Here is a 16,235-nt window from a genome sequence, read left to right on the forward strand (position 1 = left end):
CTGCAAGTGTTTCTTTTTATGTCTTCTACCAAGTGGGTCAAAAAGAGCCTGCATCCTACATATTGCCTCTATACTGTAAATTTCTATCAGTTACATATTCATCTATATCTTCCCTTAGTAATTTCTTATGTATAAGCCTTGACATAGAAAGAAAATCGCTGACCTATGGGCAAGGATCATAATGTTTATATCTTTTCTATCCCTCCCTACACCTAGAAGAATGAGGTTCGGCAATGATCATTGCCATGTCACTCACAGACATGAAGAAGCACACGCCACAAAATCGACATGTGGTTTCACACACACACACCAACACACACAGACACACACACGCACCCCCCACTAAACGAAGGAGTAATATATAAATTGCATAAAAGTCAAACTCACTTTCATTTTTTCTTTTTTTTAAGATATATAGTAAAAAAAAAAAAGTTTATTTTATCCTCTTAGAGGAGAGAGAGAGAGAGAAAAGAGAGAGGAAGAGAGAGAGAAAAGAGAGAGGAAGAAAGAGAGCAGAGAGATGGCATTGCATCCTAAAAATAGAGAAGGGAGATGCCAGCCTTCTGGCATCTCTTTCCTAAAATCTCTTTGGGAACTTAGCCCATGATGTAGTGCTGTTACTCAAAAACGCAAGTGCAACTCAGTGAGTGAATCTGTAAGTTGCAGCTTAGCAAACAAATGACTCACGAGAAGTTCTGGCCTGAACTTCTGAATTTTAGAAATGTGGTCCCTACCTTCTTTGTAAACAATGTCTCCTAGAAAAAAGTCAACTATAAAGGTAAGTATTACCTTTAGTAGGTAAATTTTAGCTATAAAAGACATTGATCACTTGGGAAGAAAGACAGAGTCCACCATGCTCATGCTGACCAGAGCCACAAGTAGTGGCAGTACCCTCTTCAGCAATGGCCCTGAAGCCACCACCCAAACAGGACCCCACGGACATAACATTCTCCCTGCTAGTGGCCTGGACTTTCTTCACTCACCTCAGGGAATTTCTTTTTCTGCACATATTCAGTGGTGGCAGCATCAAAATACTTGGCATAGCCCTCATTGAGGCTGAAAATCTTCCCTTTCTTCTTAATCTTGACATCTTTTTCCACCAGGACAAATTCACCAAGAGCCTGGAAAGATGAAGAGAGACACCAGGAGGAAGAGAGAGACCAGGAAAGAGAAGCCAACAGCACACTGCACAGCAGTCAGGACGGGAGAAGACGAGGACCTGCGGGCAGAAGCTGGGGTGGCTGTGGCCACGCTGGAGCCTGCCCAGTGGTGTTTCCGTGAATGGCAGACAGAACAGTGACGATATGGTGCCTACACGGGAAGCTCACGCAGCGACATAACGAGAGGTGAGATAACTCCAGGGAAGAAGGCCCGAGCTCTTCTTTCTTTGCCTCTGAGCCTTCCACTTCAGCGAGGCCCCTCACTTACACCCAGCCTGACTGTATTATCTCCCAGGTTCCCATCCCCACTTTAATGTTTTCAGGAAGATTTGAGCCATCGACAATGAGAGGAAGAAGGGACATCAATGTATAAGGGATGCATTTTGACCATTAATTTGTGGACCAGCTATTTTGTTTAATGATTGGAAACCATTAAAAGTCCCTGGTATCCCAACCACTCCTACCTGGGGGGAAAATTCCTTCAATCAGAACCTGGGTTCACTGGGCATAAAGAAAAAGTTGGTAGAATCTAAAGGAATCTTCAGACATTAATAACATTGTGCCCAGTCCCCTGCAGTCCCCCTATGGCCACCATGGTCACTATGTGTAGGACATCCCTCAGACACCCTTTGTCTAGTTCCGGTGGTAGCACTGCCTAAGGATGTGATCGGGGAGCTGCAGATGTCACCTTAAGGTGTGTCTCTAAGTCACTTTTCCACCTAGGTGGAAAGTCTGGGCGGGGAACCCAGGTCCATTTTCATGAATGTCAAAGATTGTGAGAAAATGAACAACTCTTCAGATGAGCTGCTCACAGCTGGCAGCTAGACCAAAACATTCCCAAGGAACATTAAAGATACTCCCTGAATAGAAAGAGGCAAGACCACACCAACCATATCTGAAGTAAGACGGTGACAAGGACACTCAACAACTACAAAAATTACTAATCATTCCTCTCTTCTGCCTAACATCAGTGATGTCTGCTTCTCTACCAATGAGTCTCCGCCCTCCCTGTAATCTTCCTGCCTCCTAGGTAAAAATTTTCAAGATATCTATTCTTTAACTGTCCACTCAGTGGATTTCCTGCTTGCTGTGTGTTCCCTGCCTGACAGACAAATGGACTCAGCTTTCTAGCTTAAAGGTCCTTAGATGTTTGTTTTATTCTTTGACATCCTGTATTTACCCATGCTCTTGGTCCCCCTCTCCTCTCACTTCTTAACCCATTTGCCTCTTTTGTTAAAGCTTCATTCTTTCTTTCCTCCTATCTATACCCCATTCCTACATTTCCTATGTAAGGGATCTCAGGACTGCTACCAGCATGAACCGTACTTTTCTTCTTTTGACTTTAAAAGAGTCTATCTTCACCACCGTCACCCACTTAGTCCTGCTCACATCCGTCCCATGGCTGGAATGTCCTTCTCCTCTGCATGCCACCTTCACCAGTTGAAACCCACCTGGTCCTTTTAGACCACTTTACATTGCCTGACAAAGTTTTGCCTCACTAACAAGCCTTTCCAAATGGCCTCAGCAAAAAGTGATCCTTGTTTCTCTGAACTCCTAAAATCTTTGCAAATAATTTTCTCATGTGATTTGTCACTTTGTATCTGAGGTTTCAGCTCTCCATATTGTTCCACTATAAGACAGCAAGCTCTTTGAGAGCCAGGGTATTTATGAGCACAAGGTACATTGGATATAGCCATTCCAGAGGAAACAGTGGCTAAGTTTGGCCTTTGGCCTTTGGGGGTCTTCTGCTTTTTGCACAATTTTTCTAGGTATTCCTTATACTGTAAACAACTGATTTACCTATAGTGCTTTATATTTAAAGACATCTTTCAATGGAGATTCTCATTGAGTTCTCAGAAGAATTCTGAGAGGTAAGTATTTTAATTAGCTCAATTTTACAGACAAAAGAAATTAGAAAAGGAGTTTGATGAATGTCAAACATGGGAGTTGATCCAGTTTGCAAATCCGGTGACTGCTTCTTGCTGATGGTGTCATCAATAAAAACAAGGAGTGCTCTACTGCATTACTTACGAAAGCAGTAGGCAAAGCCATGTGGTCAATATTTCTTCTTCACTGTGCTCCAGAATTAGACACAATTATACCCTTTGGCATCTTGAATTTCCTCATCTAAAAACAAGCCACCCGGTGATACTGTACAAACTTGTTGTTTGAGACCACTCACCTTTCCTCTAGTTGACATTAGGATCTACAGAACTCTAGTGATTTCTCTGATGTGTTGATACTCGATCCCATCTCTGTGACACAGGATGATGCTGAGAATTCACAAAGACAGAGGGAGCAACCTCCCAGAACAAACGTCTCTATTTCAGGGGCAACGGTCATAGTGCCAGGGTGACACCTCCTTGCTAATATCCCATCTTATAATGATAAGAAGAGACAAACTAGGAAGATGTTACAAAACACTACAATGACAGAACAGGTCCAGATAATGCTCCATATTAGAAAGGGAAGATTTGATTCTTGTTCTGGGTCCCTTCAACTATTCCTATCTGTCCTATAGGTAGCAGATCACATCAACAGTACAGCCTTTTTCACATATGAGCAAACAGAAGCACAAGAGTTAATTTCCAAAAAATTTTACAGACAATAGGATTTGCCAGATTATCAGCAGATTGTACACATTTTACATGGTACATTTAGACTCCTTATTTAATTTGTGACAAAAAGGTTTTTAAATAAGGATTATTCACACATGTTGCAATAAACAAATGCTATGTTGTTTCTTCTGGGATTTTTAAAAATTTTTCAATTTACTAAACAATAAAGTGCCCTTATATTTTAAGCCAAACACACTTCTTTGGCTCCCAATGTTCTTCAGAAATTACTTTTTCCTTCTTAATTTCCACATCCTAGCTGCATCTCCTGGTAATTTCAAACGTATGACATATACAAAATATGTTATTTTTCCAAACCTAAATTTGGAACTGGCATAGAGAGATCTGGGGACAAACAAAAAGGACAGGTTGAAGCTGCCACACTCAATAACAATTTGTCTTTTTCATCTACTTTCAGGTCCACAAAAGCAAGGACCATAAGAAGGGTGCATTCTGAGCTCTGATAAAAATCTCAGTGTGAGGAAAAAGATATGCTGAAGTTTTATATCATATGCTGTAACTTGCTTTCCAAACAGAATCAAAAATACTAATAAATTTGTGGGATGCAAGGTATGAAGTGAACTTAAGACCCTGATAATCTCAGTTATATATCCCTGATATTATCACTCTGGTTCCCTGAGACTTACAGTCAAAAGAAACAAACTGGTAAAGCAATGTAAAAAGTCCTTTTTAACCTTCAAAAGATTTTGTATATGGATAGAATTTGGGAAATACCAGACATTTCTAATTGTATACACTCTGTTCTCTTTAGAGTCTCTAAATCGGATTTTGTAAAGAACTAAGTACTTAATACATAAAAAGGATGTGAATTCATTGCAGCTGTCTAGACCAGTCCTTGAGGACCAAGACATACCGTAAGGCACAATGTTTCTTTCCTTAGAAATATTCAGACTCATAGTGCAGGTAAGTGGAAAGAACAGCTAATGCAATAAAAAGAACCTGGTCTCGAAGTGTAAATCAGGGTCCCAGTCCCAATTCCATGCTTTCCTAAAACAGTGTACTGACTGCAAAAATGCACATAATTGTTCACCCCTCCTTATCTCTGCAGCCTTTCAAATGTTACTTTGCAGTTGCAACCTGCTTACCCAATACAACGCGGAGGAAGTGACATTTTGTCAGTTCCAATCCTAGCACTTGAGAGGCATGATGCATTTTCTGTGCTCACTTGTGCTCTCTTGTGCACACTCTCTCTCCTCCTCCTCCCCCTGCCTTCACCACAACCACATCCCTGGGATAGCCTCCTGGAGGATGAGGCACAGGGAACACAAGTGAGTCAGTCCAGTGTCCCAGATAAGGCTCCAGACACATGAGCTTATATCCCAGATCAGCAAAGTCACCCAGCCAGTTCACAGTTGACTGTGGACACATGAGTGAGCCTTGCATGCCCAGTCCAAGTCAGCAGTTACAGACTCAACTGGCCTCAACTTCTGGTTGCTATTCTCAAAGCATATAAATTGTTTCTTGTTGTTGTTGTTGTTGTTGTTAAAAACAGCAATAGCTAACTGATACCTCTAAGGTAGGTTATATATAGATATGTACAGATGCTCCTCAACTTTAAATGGAGTTACATCTCAATAAAACCATCATGAGTTGAAAAGATCGTAAGTTGAAAATGCATTTAATACACTTAACATACCAAACACCATAGCTTAGCCTAGCCTACCTCAAACAAGCTCAGAACACTTACATTAGCCTACAACTGGGCAAAAACATCTAACACAAAGCCTATCTTGTAATAAAGTGTTGACTGTCTCATGTAGTTTGTTGAATACTATACTGAAAGTGAAGAACAGAATAGTCACATGGGTACTCAAAGTACAGTTTCTACTGCATGCTATTGCTTTTGCACTATTGTAAACCCAAAAAATCTTAAGGAAAACCATCAAATATTGATTTATAATGGGTTTACTGGTGGGACGTAACCTCATCGTAAGTTGAAGGGCATCTGCATGCTATTGCTTTTGCACTATTGTAAACCCAAAAAATCTTAAGGAAAACCATCAAATATTGATTTATAATGGGTTTACTGGTGGGACGTAACCTCATCGTAAGTTGAAGGGCATCTGCATGCTATTGCTTTTGCACTATTGTAAACCCAAAAAATCTTAAGGAAAACCATCAAATATTGATTTATAATGGGTTTACTGGTGGGACGTAACCTCATCGTAAGTTGAAGGGCATCTACATTTTTATGAACTCTGTGTAAGTTACTACTAATAAGTAAATCTAAGTTTGAGGAAAGTATGAAAATAAAAATCCACAAGTGGTTCATTCCTTAGAAAGATATACATGTTTCATCTATCAGAATTAAATATTAAATTTAGGCCCAAATGCAAGAACTAGCTCAGTTACAACTCAGCAGATGGCAACTATTCAAACACCAAGAAGAAGCTTGAGTCATCGATTTGAAAACTTAAAAACTCAATAAAACTATTTTTGTATACTATTGATTTTTACATGAAGAGATTATTTTAGCAACTTGCTTGTTCAATTCAATTTTTAAGAACTTGCTTCTAATTACACTTCAAAGTTTCCCTGAAGACTAGCTTATGTTATGGGAGATTCTAGTTTTAAGTGGCACCTGGGTGGCTGGTGCTCCCTTCTCCTAAAATGCCAATAGGAATCCAGAAAAAGATGTTAAAAACAGCAATGCTAAAAACTAACTATTGTCTAAATCTGGAAGGAATTTCCATGAAGTATTAAACGAGTGGATCTGAAACGGGCTAGGCAGGCAGTGGCTGATCCATGCAGCACTGTGAGGATGAGGATGGCCTCACTGAAGGTGAGAGCCTTGTCTTCCTCACCCACTCTGTCCCTTCAGCTTGGAGAAACATCGCTTCTTGGCCTTTTGGCTAAGATCAAGTGTGGCTTGGAGAAATATGCATATATCCAATCAGAAAAAAAATAGTTATTCCTCACGTGAGTGGAATAATTAATACCTCTCCTCCTCTGACTTCCCAACATCTTTTTATATCCTACAATTCCCAGAAAATAAGAGGACAAAGAAGACTAAGAACACAAGAGGATTAGAAGTCATATGTTACATCCTAGGTGGAATGAGCCATAATTTTATATGGTAGTAGGAAGACACCAGAAGAGCTTTTTAAAAGTCTGTTTTAGGAGACTAATATATACCCCATCAACTCAGATTGCCAAAGATTCAGACTTGGGGCTAAGAAGTGACACTATCATGGTTTAGCCAGAAGAACAAACTTGGCAAATGCCTACTATGAGAGGGAGTTGCAGGATACAGACATTAGACACTAGAATTTATGCCGGGATCTAAGCACGTCTACCTACCTTTCAACTAGGAATGGGCTCAATCAGCTCCCAAGTAGACAATAAAAGACACCATCTTCACATGTACCATGTTGGTAAATACGAGGTCAAAGATAGCTAATAGTTTCCAAGAAGGTGTTTACAAAGTAATTATCAAAATAGAGCCAGTGGGCTTCACTTCTGGGAACATAGATTTGCTGTACGTTTCCCTATTCCTCCTGCTAAGTACTCCTGTTTCATATTAAACAAATGCAAGAGGACTCTGAAAGATGGAGAAAAGAGGGCAGACTAGCTAGAGACCGCAGAACCCAAAGAAAGATGTGGTGGTGGTGAGTTCCCTTGGTTTTCCTACTGCTTCATATATTCCAGATTTGTAACTGAAAAATCTGAAAACCAGGAAATGCAAAAGGTAAAGACAAAAAACAAAACAAACAAACAAACAAAAAACACAAGTCCCAACAAACCCTACACTCCCTACGTAAAGAACCATGAAAAAAGTCACCTTACAAAAGAGAAAAACTTTTAGACAATAACAGCTTTACTGCAGTCAAGCAAACATGCCAAGAAGCAGAAAAAATTCAAATTAAATAAAAAACAAAAAATACCAAATGCATGCTAACAATGAGATGACAGACATGTTAGGTTTATTTGGCAAAAATTTGAACAAACCAACAAAAAATGCTTCCACAAGTAATTACAAATGAACTTGAAACAAGTTTTTTAAAAAATGGGTCTCAGCAAAGAACAGAAAATCTCAACAAAGGTATGGAAGACACACAAAAAGAAGTAGAAATATTAGAACTGAAAACTGCAATAACCAAAATAAAAAAAACTCAATGTATAGGTTCAACATTAGAATGTAGGTGACAGAGGAAAGAACCAGTGAACTTGAAAATAGTGCAATAGAAATTACCCAATTGAAAGAACAGAGAAAATAAACTATAGAAAGAATCCAAACTTTGTGTGATAAAAATCCCAGAGGCGAGGAGTTAGATGATGAGGCTGAAAAAGTACATAGGGAAATATTAGCTAAAACTTCCCAAATTTAGTAAAGACAAATTTGAAAAATCAAGAGAGTGAGTGAAACCCAAACAGGGCAAATCAAAAGAAATCCACATCAAGACAAATTATAGTCAAATCTGAAAACTAATGACAAAGAAAAAATATTCAAAGCACCTAAGGAAATGACACCTTACCTTTAGAGGAAAAACAATTCAAAGACAGTTGATTCCTCATCAGAAACCATGGAGCCCAGATAGGAGTGGCACAATATTTGAAAATGTTGAAATAAAAGTTCTGAAACCAGAATCTCATCTTCAGTGAAAATATCTCTCAGGAATGAAAGAAAAATCAATACATTCTCAGACGAAGGAAAACTGAGAGAATTTGTTGACAGCAGATCTGTTCTTTTTTAAAAAAAAACAAAATAGATAAAGAAAGTTCTCCTAACAGAAATCAAATGTTAAAAGTAGGAATCATGGAATATTGGGAAGGAAGAGAGAAAACACTAAACAAATTATAAGTAAATACAATTGACTTTCCTCTTCCTCTTGAGTATACTAAACTACCTTTGATAGTTAAAACATAATCTGTAACATTGTCAGATATAACAAGAATATAAAATAGTATCTAGTACAATTATTAGGTGCCAGGTATTAATTGCCTTACATACATTAACTCATTTAGTCCATAAAACAACTCAGTGATGTAGATGCTATTATTATCTTCATTTACAGCTAAGGCAAGGAAAATTCCAGTAAATTATGTAAGGGCAGGAGTTGGGGTTTGCACCTAGGCAAGCTAGTTTCAGAGACTATAGCCTTAACATACATAACCTCTTTCATAATTAGTGCATGAAATAACTATTTACCTACAACACACACACACACAATAATAAACTCTGAAAGTGTCAAAACTACAAATAATTCTTAATAAAAATTTTAGATACAGGACTAAAGCAAAGAGTTAATAGCAGATTTCTTTCCTCTAGCGTCACTGATGCCTATAGCTAACTCAAGGCACTGTTACGAGTATACCTACAATGCTTCCCTGGTAAATAAGAATTTCCAACCAAAAATTTGTACTACACCAAGAACTTGTACCTGGTCATTGAAATTATTCAACTTATTTATCAAGAAATGAGGAATCTATAGTGATGAGATACAGCTGCACTACAGAAGAGGAGCTTCTCCTGTATCCCTCAAGAGACTACTTGATAAGCTACGTAAAACTTGAAGAGCCCCCGAAGCTGACGGATTCCCCACCTTGAGATGGTCTATCCACCCAGCTTCACCACTCACCCCACCATGCATATACACAGTGGGAAGTAACTGGGAAATTCAAATCTGTGCCTGAAAGTCACAAAAACCTCTTCTATGCTGTTGTGCCTGGTTTTATTCTCCATCTGTACCTATTCCTAATGCTAAATTAACTTCAAGTGAGGTGAAGCCTACTGTATATTGTGAGTTTGATTTTTGCTCCAAACCCAAGACCACTGCTGCAGAATGGGCACTGCACAGAAAATATCAACTGATTCCTATGTATCTGAAATAACCAATGACAAGCTATCCTGCAGAATGGCATCCTTTAATAAAAAGTATGAAACAATGCTAGAAAGAAATGTGTGTCCATATATCATGACACCAAATGTGAAGTGAGATGAGAGTTTTCTAACTTGTCTTTGGCGGGAAGTTAATATACTCTTTCTGGAAAAAATATTGAGATTATTTAAAAGAATCTTTCACCTGATGTTCCTGTCTTTTTAGTCTTTCATTTCATTTCTAAGACTGTATCTTAATTAAATAGTCAAAGTCTAGACAAATACTTATGGACAAAACTACTCTTCACATTGTTGTAATGAAAAAAAATTTAAGGCCAGGTGTGGTGGCTCACGCCTGTAATCCTAGCACTCTGGGAAGCCTAGGCGGGTGGATCACTCGAGGTCAGGAGTTCGAGACCAGCCTGAGCAAGAGTGAGACACCGTCTCTACTAAAGATAGAAAGAAATTATCTGGCCAACTAAAATATATATAGAAAAAATTAGCCGGGCATGGTGGCGCATGCCTGTAGTCCCAGCTACCCGGGAGGCTGAGGCAGGAGGATCACTTAAGCCCAGGAGTTTGAGGTTGCTGTGAGCTAGGCTGACACCATTGCACTCACTCTAGCCAGGGCAACAAAGCAACACTCTGTCTCAAAAAAAAAAAAAAAAAAAAAATTTTAAAGGTAAATAAATATGACTTACTTTTAATGGCCATTAAAAATAATGTTTTTGAAGAATGTTAAATGGCTTAAGGTTAGACTCAACATAAAAAGCTAAAGGAAAAAATGAGAATTCAAAACCTCATGCAGAGCATGATTCCAACTGTGTTACATATGCACACACCAAACTCAAACGTAGGCTGGAAGGAAATGCACTGATACATTGACCATGTTCATTCAGAGAGGTGGGACTATGGCTACGTTTTGTTTTCTTTTTACACCACTGAAATTTAATCTCCATGAGAGGAAAAAAAAAAGACATCGGCCTCATTCACTGCTATATTTTGAGCATGATTCACATATAATAGGGGCTAAATAATGTTAATGAATTTTAATTTCTCCTTTTCTAAAATAAACATTCTCTTTAATAGAACAAATTCAATCATTAAAAAGTGCATGTGTGTGCATGTATATATATATATATATATACACACACATATAATGTATACTTGAGCAAATTCTATCCACTGATTTGTAAATGGGCTAAGTGTTGTATATGGGAATTTATATATCATATAATTCTAATCCAAAAGATTTTGCTCATAATCTCAAGCTTATGCACCTAGAACATCAAACTTTTATTAGTTATTTCCTTTGCCCAGCAAAGAATATTAGGAAGTGTGTCTATTTCCAGAATCTTCTTGACTTTACATATTCCCCATTACTCTCAATTTCCACACCAAAAAGTATGGTTATGTAGGCAGATAGATAATATAACTCAGGGAGATAAGTGTGGGCATTTATTCATGGAACGTTTTCATAGAGATAACAATTGTCTTATGTCACGAACATATAAAGTATATTTGAAATGAAGTTCTAAGAGATTATTGATTCTATGAAAATAGCAGATTCTCAGTCAAAATTTCATTCAGTGATACACGTGGCACATTGTGATCCTCCAAGAAAATCTGAGGCCCAAAGATCAGATGTTGACAAAACTCTTTGATTTCAACAGTGGAGGCCAAACAAATTTAAGCAAAAGATATTTAATAATTTGCTGAATCAGGAAGCCATGAATATACCCAGCTTCTGGCACAGCGAAAGCAATGGGCTCTTTGTATCAATTTACAGAAGGGAGTCGTGGTGGTGGAGGGATGGCCCTGGGGGCTCTGAGGTGGTGGCAGAGCGGGAAAGGTGGGTGGGTTGGGGACTGGTAAGGCTCTGGGGCAGAGTCACCCAGTGGTGAGGGCGGGTGAAAGGCAGGCAGGAAAGGGGGTCAGCAGGGCAGGCGAGAGAATGGAGGCGGCAGGTGCAGAAGGCTTGGCCACAGAAGCAGGCGTCAATTCTCCTGCAGGGGGAGGGCTTGCCGAGCGGCTGGAGGACAAACTGCAGGACGATGCTGTCCAGGAAACTTCAGACTCCGAACGTGACCCAGATGGAGCAGGATCTTCCATGGTCCCCCGGAACAGCACATTCATGATGTCCCTAGTTGCCCTAATACACGTGCAGCAGAGGGGGTCCGGACACAGAACTCGACGAAAATTCATTATGTCGTCATCCTGACCAAAGGGGCTGCAAAAGACAGGAGGGACAAAGCTGTAGCCAGGACCAGCACAAGGAGAGGGGTCCTGCTAGCCTGGCGGGGGTAGGGCCACCTGAAGCCTGCTGCCCCCTCACCTTGCCCCCCAACCCACAACTTCACAATACACTCTATGGCCTCTCCCCCAGGCCTTTGTTCACATACCCGTTCCCGTGGCTACCCCCTCCCATGACTGTGGCAGGGGGCACTGAATCCCTGAGATGCGTAGAACATGCTTTGGACAGGGACCAGGAAAGGAGGGGAAAGATTAATCACCTGGTGAGGATGGTTAGCATCCTCCTTTCCTCCTCTGCTTCCCTCTGGGAAATTCTCCGACCTGGGAAAGAGGAGACGAGGTGACATGTGAGGAAGGTAGAAGCATAAGGACCACACAGGAGTCCCTTTATGGGAGAACCTGGGGATATCAAACTCTGATAGCCCGAAAGTCAGCAGACAAGGTCAAATGGTCAGCAGGAATATTAACAAGGCTGCACCTGTATGTGGCCTCGTTTATAAAGCATTTTCACACACATTATCCCACGTGATGCTCAGACCCACCACACAAAGCACAGACCTCAGTGGTTACCTCAAAGAGGAAGCTGAGCACCAGGAAAGGAAAGTACTCACACAGTCAGGAGACAGAAGTTCTGACTCCAAACCCGTCGGCAGTCCTTCCTCCACACCTGCATGGCCACCTGCTGGGCAACACCCAGTGCCCAGGTCCATCCCTCCTTCCTGCCCCCACAGGGGCACAGCAGGGACTCTGAGAAGTGTCTCAGGTCCCATTGCCTTCCCGTGAGCCTCCTCTGAGGGCTGTTTTCCCACAGAGACTATGTAGCAACAGACATCCCCAGAGATGAGGGGCCCGGGACGTCAGGAAGGGACAGGAAAGCCCACCTTGGAGAGCTCAGGCCAGACAGGGGAACCTTACCTCTCCTTATCCCGAGTTGCCTTTTTGGCTTCCCTCCGCTCTGAGGCTGAGAACAAAAGGAAAAGGGTAAGAAGCTGGGGACTCACTTCTCTCCCTCCTGTTCTCCAGGAAGTGCAGACACTCATTATCCGCGAATAACAACAGTCACATCTGCCCTCACAGGACCCTGTATCCTGGGGACAGAGCTCAGGGGCTCTGGGCGTTGCTCTCCTGATCAGCCCAACAGGAAGTAAGGCTTGGTCAAGTGACACCTGACATGGGAATGTGACTCGAGATCACGTGTCAGGAGAGCCTGTTCTCCTTCAAAGAACCCACACTTTCTTTTCTTTTATTTCAGCATATTATGGGGGTACAAAAGTTTAGGTTACATATATTGCCCTTGCTCCCCCTCCCCCAAGTCAGAGCTTCAAGCATGTCCATCCCCCAGACGGTGCGCATCGCACTCATTATGTATGTATGCACCCATCCCCTACCCCCCCATCTGCCCGACACTAGATTAATATCATTCCTATATGTGCTCTTAGGTGATGATCAGTGAAACCAATTTGATAGTGAGTACATGTGGTGCTTATTTTTCCATTCTTGGGATACTTCACCCAGTAGAATGGGTTCCAGCTCCATCCAGGAAAACACAAAAGGTGCTATATCACCACTGTTTCTTATAGCTGAGTAGTACTCCATGGTATACATATACCACATTTTATTAATCCACTCATGTATTGATGGGCACTTGGGTTGTTTCCACATCTTTGCAATTGTGAATTGTGCTGCTATAAACGTTCGAGTGCAGATGTCTTTTTCATAGAATGTCTTTTTTTCTTTTGGGTAGATGCCAATGCAGGACCACAAAACCACTGTGTTGGGGTTTTATCCTGGAACCCTCCACCACACCCAGACAGGTACCTGTGAGCCTCAGGTGGAAATCTTAGTCCCCTGAACCCCCAGCCCTGCCCGACCTCTGCCCCTAGAAGAGTGACGTCCTATCAGTCTCTAAGGCAACCAAACTCCTTTAGCAATGTGGGACTAGGGATGGGAACCAGCAACAAAGAATCTCTGTTGGATGTTCCTTACCTTTGGGGTGTCCTCATTGTCCCAAGCAGTCGAGAAAAAGGAATCCAGGACCAGGTATGTTATATAAACAAATAATAAACCCAATCCAGTCAAAAAAGTGAACTGGGGGTCTAAATTCAAAGCAGTTGAGCTTAAGCTCCACGACAGGTTGGAAAGTGCATTCAGCACAGGCAGAATATTCTCCATTTTCTGATCAGGCTGCCAAAGCAAGTGAGAGCTGAGGGTGCCTGGCCTGCCACATATACAGTCCCAGGCCTACATCACAGAGCACAGGGCAGTCACAGACGGCTTCTGAGGGTGGGGAGGGGACAACAGGAGGAGGGTGTGGCACAGCCCCTCCCTGCCTCCAGCCCAGCAGGTCCTGCTGCCCCTCCTGGGCACTCTGGGTCCCTCTGCCCTACCCTGCCATCCTGTTTTCCAACTCCATCCCTTCTTTATACCATATATTTGCCTCAGTAAAATTTTCTGTTGGTTTCATCCGCCATCCAGATATTACCTGAGTCCCCTGTTACTGTGCAAGCCCATGACTTGGACATAGAAAGTCTGAAATACTCCCTGGAATTTCTGCTTCTTCCCAGACATTTATACACTACTCTCAGGATCATACATGTCCTCAAATCCATGTTATCTACAGAATGCTTTTGCCTTACACTAACCCAGATATAAATGCTAAAGTTCTTTTACATTTAGTTTTATGAATGTTGAATAGTAAATTTTTTGTTTTAAAGTCAGCCTTTACTGTTTCCAATCAGAGGGGCTGACTCAAATAATTAAAACTAATAATTCAATATTCAACATCCACAGAACTATAAGAAGTAATGAAATAAATGTATATAATTAAAACTTCAAATGATCTTTGTAGTAAATTTATAGCCCTTATTTTCTGATTTTTGTGAAGCTTAAGCTGTACACAGCTTTTTGGGGACATGATGGGTACACACACACAGACACATACACACGTCCATCCTCTGACAAATCAATCAGTACTTGCAAATCCAGGAACCAATCATTTCCTCCTTTGATTTCAATCTTTCATTGATTATATTGTCCACACTTTTTCTAACCCTACCAAAAATACAGATAGTTCCAGCCCCTACATCACTTTCCTAACAGGTGTGTGACTCCCCCAAGCCAGGCCTAGCTCACAGGGTGCTAAGCTATTGACTCCCTCAGTCCTTGGTGGCAGGGTGGGACCTAGGAGTGGCAAAGCCCCAGGGCAGAACCTAGTCTTGAGCAGCCTCACCTGATCATCCTATGGCCCATGTCAATGTGATCCTTTCTAAGAATGCCTTGGCACCAAAAAAACCTTGAAAAGATTCGCTCTACATACTCATCCCTGCAAATGTTTAAATACCAACTACCTGCACACTTTAGTCACACTCTTATTTTCAGGTTGAAATAATCCCAATATCCACCCCCACATCTTTTCCTACACCTTCTTTTCTAAACTCATGATGACAGCTGTCCTCTGAACTGCCTCCTCAGTTCTCATGTCTTTCTTAAACTGTGCAGCCCTTTATTTGACACCCATGGGCCACCACTGTGACTTGATCTCTTTTGAACAGGTAAGACAGCCTTCAGGCCTGGCAGGATCTCCTCTCAATTATGCAGGAGGAGGTAACCTGCCTTGAGGACAAAATCTGCCAAGAGGTGCCACTCTTTGATATGCATCCTCAGTCAAGTTTTCGTATAATAAATATTTACTTCTGGAAACTAGGGGACACAAACATCTGTAAGTTGGGGGCTCTGCCCTTGACCTCATAATGCAATTTTAGCATTAAGTCCTGCATAGGTCAAGAGCTATATAAATGCAGTGGAGGTTTCCCTACCCCCAGCGTTTGTATAATAATATTTGTAAACCATAGAATTTCTTTGAAAATAAGGGGCCATCAGGGCATTAGCAAACTGATGCAGCAGTGGGTCTTGGTCTAATGGGTTTACAAGTGAAAAGATTCTATTTGAAAAGTTCCTGGGTGTTCATTCTGCAAACTCTGTTCTGTCAGTGAACTGTTCTGATTTGAAATTTTGCAATCCCCCTCCCCACACACAAATGCTCTAACAGGCAAACTCCACAAGGGCGGGAATGAATGTCTCATCACTGCTGTATCTCCACTGCCTGCAATGGTGCTTTGGGACACAGCAGATGCTCAGTAAACATTTGTAACTCTGAATTAAATTGAAGTACTGACCTTTCGTCTGCCTCACTACAAAAGGCTTGGAAATGGTCTTGAGTTAACATTACTTGAGTGTCCACAAGACCTGACTATACTTGGCAAAGCATTTCACAAGTGATAAGCAAAGCATCCAGCATGTAAATGTAAAATTCACAGAGCCTTCCATAGGATGATGCTGCTCTAAAGAATCCCTGCTTCTGTCTGGAAA

The 16,235-nt window shown here is 41.2% G+C and overlaps 1 pseudogene; it reads right to left on the minus strand.

The window, feature by feature from the left end:
- Positions 1–956: 956 nt before the first annotated feature.
- LOC138385926 (fructose-1,6-bisphosphatase isozyme 2-like) overlaps positions 957–16,235 on the minus strand; it is a 36,502-nt pseudogene continuing 21,223 nt past the window's right edge.

This window comes from Eulemur rufifrons, chromosome 7 (genome assembly GCF_041146395.1).
Source record: "Eulemur rufifrons isolate Redbay chromosome 7, OSU_ERuf_1, whole genome shotgun sequence".
In the NCBI taxonomy this organism is placed as follows: domain Eukaryota; kingdom Metazoa; phylum Chordata; class Mammalia; order Primates; family Lemuridae; genus Eulemur; species Eulemur rufifrons.